A 7,322-nucleotide genomic window follows, 5' to 3' on the forward strand; every position below is an offset into this window, starting at 1 on the left:
TTTAATTGCTATAACTTTTTGATAATTTCACACTTTCATCATTGTGTAACAGTCTTCTGTTATCCTTTTCCTGACTTCTTTTGGAGTATTTGAATATTTTTAGTATTCCACTTTAATTTGTCTTCTAAGTTTTGGCTATATCTTCGGTGTGTGTGTGTGTGTGTGTGTCCTAGTGGTTACTCTAGAAATTACAGTATTCATGCCTAAAGTTTCATAGTTTTCTTGGAGTTGATATTCAAACACATAAATTAAAATACAGGTTTTTACTTTTACCCATTCATTACTATTATAAAGTTATATATATTAAGATAATGTTATTGGTACAAGGATAGTAAAAAAGGTATTAAAGACTTAAATGTGAAAGGCAATTTAGAAGAAAATATAGGATAATACCTTTAATATCTCAGGTAATCTAAAAGAGACCTACGTAAATGAAAGGACAGTCCATGCTCATGGGCTGGAAGACTTAATATAGTGAAAATGTCAATACTACCTAAGGTGATCTGCAGATACAATTCAATCCCAATTCAAATCCCAACAACATTCTTTCCTGAAATGGAACAACTAATGACCATCTTTATGTGGAAAGGAAAGAGGTCCCGAGTAGCCAAAGCAATGTTGAAGAAAAAAAAAGTAGGAGACCTCACACTCCCTTATATCAAAACATACTATACAGCTGCTGTAATTGGAACAGCCTGGTGCCGGTTCAATGACAGACTTATAGACCAGTGGACTAGACTTGAGAGCTCAGAAATAAAGCCATCCATATATGTACAACTGATTTTTGACAAGGCATCAAAGTCCATTCAATGGGGAAGAAACAATCTTTTTAATAAATGGTGCTGGCAAAATTGGATATCCACTTGCAAAAAAATGAAACAGGACCCATACATCACTCCATACACAAAAACTAACTTAAAATGGATTGAAGACTTAAATCTAAAATTATAAAATTCCTGGGAGAAAACTATGGGACATAATTTTTTTTAAATAGGCTAACAAACATTACTACAAATGCATGAATAGCAGAAGACAAAATAGATAATTGAGACCTCTTAAAAATTAAATACTTACACTCGTCAAAAGACTTTATCAACAGAGGAAAAAGACAGCCTATTGTCTGGGAAAAACTCTCTGGAAAAAACATATCTAATAAAAGTCTAATCTCTAAAATATATAGATAACTTCAACAACTCAACAACAAAAAGACAAGCAACCCAGTTTAAAAAAGAAGAAACAACCCAGGTAAAAAAAAGGATAAACAATGCATTTAGAAAATGCGCAACGGACACGAATGGGCACTTCACCAAAGAGGACATTTAAGCGGCCAACAAACACAAGAAAACATGGTCATTCCAAAAACTGAACCCGTTGCCATCAAGTCAATTCCGACTCATAGCGTCCCTATAGGACAGAGTAGAACTGCCTCATAGGGTTTTCAAGTAGCAGCTGGTGGATTCGAACTGCTGACGTTTTGGTTAACAGCTGAGTTCTTAACTACTGTACCACCAAGTCTCCCATTAGCCATTAGAGAGATGCAAATCAAAACTACAATGAGATACCACCTCACCCCGAGCTAAAATGGCACTAATTTAAAAAAAACAAAACCCCATAACAAATGTTTAGAGAATATGGAGAGATTGGAACACTTATCCACTGCTGGTGGGTCTGTAAAATGGTACAACTGCTATGGAAAACAGTATGGCACTTTCTCAAAAAGCTAGAAATAAAAATAGCTTATGATCCAGTGATCTCACTCCTAGGTATATACCCTAGACAGCTAATGAATGAGACATGGACAGACATATGCACACCTATGTTCATTGCAGTGTTATTCACAATAGCGAAAAAAGGAAACAACCTAAGTGCACATCAATGGATGAAACCAAACCAAACCCAGTGCTGTCGAGTCAATTCCGACTCATAGTGACCCTATAGGACAGGGTAGAACTGCCCCATGGGGTTTCCAAGGAGGGCCTGGTGGATTCGAACTGCCAACCTTTTGGTTAGCAGCCATAGCTCTTAACCACTGTGCCACCAGGGTTTCCAGTGGATGAAAGGATATGCAAAATGTCATACATACATACAATGGAATATTACACAACCGTAAAGAACAATGATGAGTCTGTAAGACATACTGTATTTTTATGCAAATAATGCATGCCTTCTGCATTTGTTTGCTGGTCTCGCCCTTCCCCAGCGAGACACCCTCACGAGCACTGCCGTGCCAATCATCCTCCACATGTTGCTGGAAAAAAACTAGCATACGGAGCTTAAGAAAATATCTCTCGGGGGGTAGGGCTCAGCTGGCAAGCAAACACAATAGGCAAGGTGCTCGTTATTTCCATGAAAAGGTAGTATTATAACCTAGATGGACCTGGAGGACATAATGCTAAATGAAATAAATCATAAGGACAAATATTATATGACTCCACTTTCATAAGACAAGAATAGTTGTATATACACAGACCAGTGTTCCTTGGTAGTTACCAGGGATGGCTGGGGGAAGAGGAGAATCACTCACTAAATTGTAGATACTTGTTATTTTCGGTAATGGGAAAAGTAGCACAGAAAGTGGTTGTAATGAGCTCAGCTTGACCAAAGTAAATGATGTCACTAAGAAGTACGCAAGAGAAATGGATGTTTGTGCTAAGAAATACGACATACATAATTTTGTAACAACACCAACAATAACAAAAAACAAGTGCATGGCTATATATGTGTGTGTATAGGCATCTATGCGTATGAGTAGGAAGAGGAGTGTACACATCTGTGCACAGAAAGAAGTATCCTTACCTGTGGGTATGAGCAGGTATCTGCGTGCATGCATGTATATTCGTAGAGGATACTGTTACAGATGCTTCTCAGACATAACCAGACTTGTGAGATTGGTTTTCAGGTTTTGAAGCCGTAGGATCTTAGTCTCATGGGACAACTTAGTCGAATGGCATAATATAGTTCACGAAGTTCATGTTCTGCATCCTAGTGAGATGAAGAGTGTCTGGGGTCTTAAAAGCTTGTGAGCAGCCATCAAAGACACAGCGATTGGTTTCTATTCATCAGGAGCAAAAGAGAAAGAAACCAAAGTCTCAGAGAAGAAACTATTTTACAGGGCTAATAGCCATGTCCTCATCTATCCTGAGACCAGAATAACTAGATGGTGTCCAGCTACCATGACCCTGATCAAGACCATAACTGGTGGACCCTGATAGAATGGGAGAAAAATGAGGAACAGAACTCAAATTCTTAAAAAGTCCAGATTTATGGACCAGTTGAGACTAGAGGACTCCTGAGACTATCACCCTGAGATACTCTTTAAACCTTGAGCCAAAACTATCCACTGAGGTCATGTTTTATCAGAATAACAGATTGGCACACAAAATAAAGGATATTACCCATGCATATGGTGCTCCATTAAAAAAAAAAATCTATATGAGACCAAAAGATCAACAATTACTCTAAAGCAAAGATGAGAAGAGAAGGGGACAGGAAAACTAGAGTAATGGAAATGGAACAACCAGAATGGAATTAAAGAGACTGCTGACACATTGTGAAGAATGTAACCAATGTTACAGAACAAGTTGTGTAAAAGTTGTCGAATGTGAACCTAATTTGCTGTGTAAACTTTCACCAAAAGCACAATATTATTTAAAAGGAAAAAAAAAAAAAAGGCCTCAGGTAAGGAAGAGATCCATAAATATTATCACATTAACAATAAGAAATTCCATTCATCATAATATTCTGTTAAAAGTAAAAAGACAAATCACAAACTGTGAGAAGATATTGAAAATAGAGATTAGCTGGAATTTATAATAAAATTTCTGCAGGTCAATTAGAAAAGAAAAAAATACACAAGAAGTATGGTTTATGAAAAGATGTGCAACCTCTTTAGTAATTTGGGAAGTGAAAATTAAAAGCACAATGAGATATTGTTTGATCCTCAAGATTGGCAAAAATTAAAACCTATGGCAACAGCTGGGGAAATTTGCACATTAGTTATTATGTCATGATATATTATGGGATTAAGTTTCTTCAAGTGTGATAATAGATGTGTGGTTACATAAAGAACAGTGAGATTTCTTACATTCACTTTGGAACACTCTCGATAGTAGCTGTATCGACCCAGTAATTCCACTTCTAGTATATGCCAAGAAAAAATATGCATCTATATTTACCATGAAGACGGGGAAGACATGTACAAACATGCTCATAGCACATTATTTGTAATATCCACCAACCCAAATATCCATGAACTGTAGAATGGATAAATAACTTGTGATATCGATAAAACAGAACAGTAACGAGCAAAAAGAATGAATAAACTATAACCGTACAACCACACGCGTGGATGAATCTCATAAACATAATGTTGAGCAAAATAAGCCAGATGGAAAAGTGTATAAGCTGCATAATTTCATTTATGTAAAGTTTGAAAGCAAGCAAAGTTAACCTATGTCATTAAAAGTCAGGATAAAAGAAGGGTAGCGACTGGAAGGGGGCATGAGAGGGTTCCTGGGATTCTGGTAATGTTCTGTACCTAGATCTGGGTATTGGTTACTCGGGGGAGTTTAGTTTGTAAAAATTCGTAGAACTGTGTCCTTTTCAGAGCCCTGGTGGCTCAGCGGTTAAGAGCTCGACAGCTAACCAAAAGGTTGGCAGTTCGAATCCACCTGCCTTTCCTTGGAATCTCTATGGGGCAGTTCTGCTCTGTCCTATAGGATCTCTATGAGTTGGAATCGATTTGACAGCAGTGGGTTTTTTGGCTTTTGGTGTCCTTTTCCGTATGTATGTTGTACTACAATAAAAGTGTTTTTATTTTAAAGAGTCTATCCTTTAGAAGGAAAAAAAAGAATAAAATATTGCATTAATAACACATATATGTATGTATACTGTATGATGAATGGTAATATTTTAGATACATCCATTGCCATTGGGTTGATCCTGACTCATAGTGAACCCTATAGGACAGAGTAGGACTGCTTCATAGGGTTTCCAAGGAGTGGCTAGTGGATTTGAACTGCTGACCTTTTGATTAGCAGCTGAGCTTTTAAACACTGTGCCATCGGGGCTCCATTCTAGACATAGTGAGTTAAATTATATTATTAAATTTAATTTCACCTGTTTCCTTTTTGTTTTGAAATGTGTCTATTAAATACTTTGGGTGGCGATGGTGGTTCAGTGGTAGAATTTTAGCCTAGGTCTCTATGCGTCGAAATTGACTCTATGGCAATGGGTTTGGTTTTTGTTTTTGTTTATGAGGGAGAAGTGGGTTTCATTCCGGAAAAATGCACCTCAGACACAGCCACCATCCATCCGTCAGCGGAGGCTTACGTGTTACTACGATGCTGAACAGGTTTCAGTGGAGCTTTCAGACTAAGTTTCACTAGGAAGAAAGGCCTGGTGATCTACTGCTGAAGAGTCAGCCAGTGAAAACCCTATGGATCACAAAGGTCCAATCCCACTGTGCAGGGATAACCCTATGGATCACAAAGGTCCAATCCCATCGTGCGGGGATAACCCTATGGATCACAAAGGTCCAATCCCATCGTGCGGGGATAACCCTATGGATCACAAAGGTCCAATCCCATCATGCGGGGATAACCCTATGGATCACAAAGGTCCAATCCCATTGTGCGGGGATAACCCTATGGATCACAAAGGTCCAATCCCATTGTGCGGGGATAACCCTATGGATCACAAAGGTCCAATCCCATTGTGCGGGGATATTAAGATTAGTATCTTAAAATACAAAGGTAGCTTGTATTATATTTCTATTGGACAGTGCTGGCATAGATGAAACAAGATTCACCATTGTAATCGTTTAATTAAGCTGGGTGATGGATACATGGGGGTTCAGTATATTTTACTCTCTGTATAGGTTTGAAATTTTTCATAATAAAAAGGAAAAAATAAAAATTCTGACAATATCAAATGTTATGGAAGGTACACGTATATGAGAGGACGTGGCTAAATTTCAAAATAATGCCGAATGAACGAATCAAATCACAGAAGAATACATAAAGTGTGAAATATACATGGTGTTCAAAAACTAGCAAAACTAAAACATACTGTTTAGAGATAGCTATATATTTGGCAAAACTAAACCACAGTCAGGGAAATAATTTACACAAAATTTAGGATTTGTAGAAGGAAGAGAGAGAAGAGAGTGAAATACAGGGGGCTTCAAAAAACTGGCAATGTTTTCTTTATTTACCCGGGTACCGGCATATGGGAGTACATTTTAATATTATTCTTTGAACTGTACATTTACGTTTTGTGTTCTTTTTTGCATGCATGATGTATTTCACAACAAAAACTGTAAAAGAAATTTCTAACATGAAAGCACGAGTAGAAAACTGACCTTCAGAAGAGAGAAAAAGGAAATAGAAATGTCAGTACAGAGTTTGCCATAAGAGCACTTCAGAACACCAGCAAATTCAGGAACTGGAGATATCTGTTATCACAGACAGTTGGGGTCAGAAGCCGAGCTGAAAAGGGTGGTTTGGTTACCCTTATCAGGGTACCCTAAGATCTTCTCCCCCACCCTAGCAGAGGTGGGTGGTGTAAGTGCTAGGAAAATTGAACTAGAGATGTCACAGTCTCTGGGACATCAGATGTGACAGAGAACAGAAACAAGGCACCACAATGAAAATAGGAAGAGTAAGTGAAAGTTTTCAGCATGAAACCCCAGCCCCACTTCCCCATTTGGCTCTCAGAATGCTGGCAGCCTGGTTTCTACTCTTCAGTAGAAGAGGTTGGATTCTTTTCTGGAGTAATTGAGAAGATTTACATGTGGGAGAGGCCAACCAATGTCTAGATCACCACTGACCACAATGATCAACATGCAACGAAACCCCCCAAACAACCAGGCTTGCCCACCCACAGTGAGCTCCCAATCACCTTTTTATTGCTTTTTTTTTTTAAAAAAAACATATGAACAGACCTGTTAGGTGCCATTGAGTTTGCTCAGACTCATAGTAACACTGTGTGCTACGGAATGAAACACTGCCCTGTCCTGCGCAATCCTCACAATTGTTGCTATGTTTGAGCCCATTGTAGCAGCCATCTCATTGAGGAGCTTACTCTTTTTTGCTGACCCTCTACTTTACCAAGTATGATGTCCTTCTCCAGGCACGGGTCCATCCTAATAACATGTTGAAAGTAAATGAGACAAAGTCTTGCCATCCTTGCTTCTAAGGAGCATTTTGGCTGTACATTTACCAAAACAGATTTGTTCATTCTTCTGGTAGTTCTTGATATATTCAGTAGTCTTCTCCAACCTCATAATTCAAATGCATCAGTTCTTCCTAGTCCTTCCTTAT

The sequence above is a fragment of the Elephas maximus genome, chromosome 24 (assembly GCF_024166365.1).
Source record: "Elephas maximus indicus isolate mEleMax1 chromosome 24, mEleMax1 primary haplotype, whole genome shotgun sequence".
NCBI lineage: Eukaryota > Metazoa > Chordata > Mammalia > Proboscidea > Elephantidae > Elephas > Elephas maximus.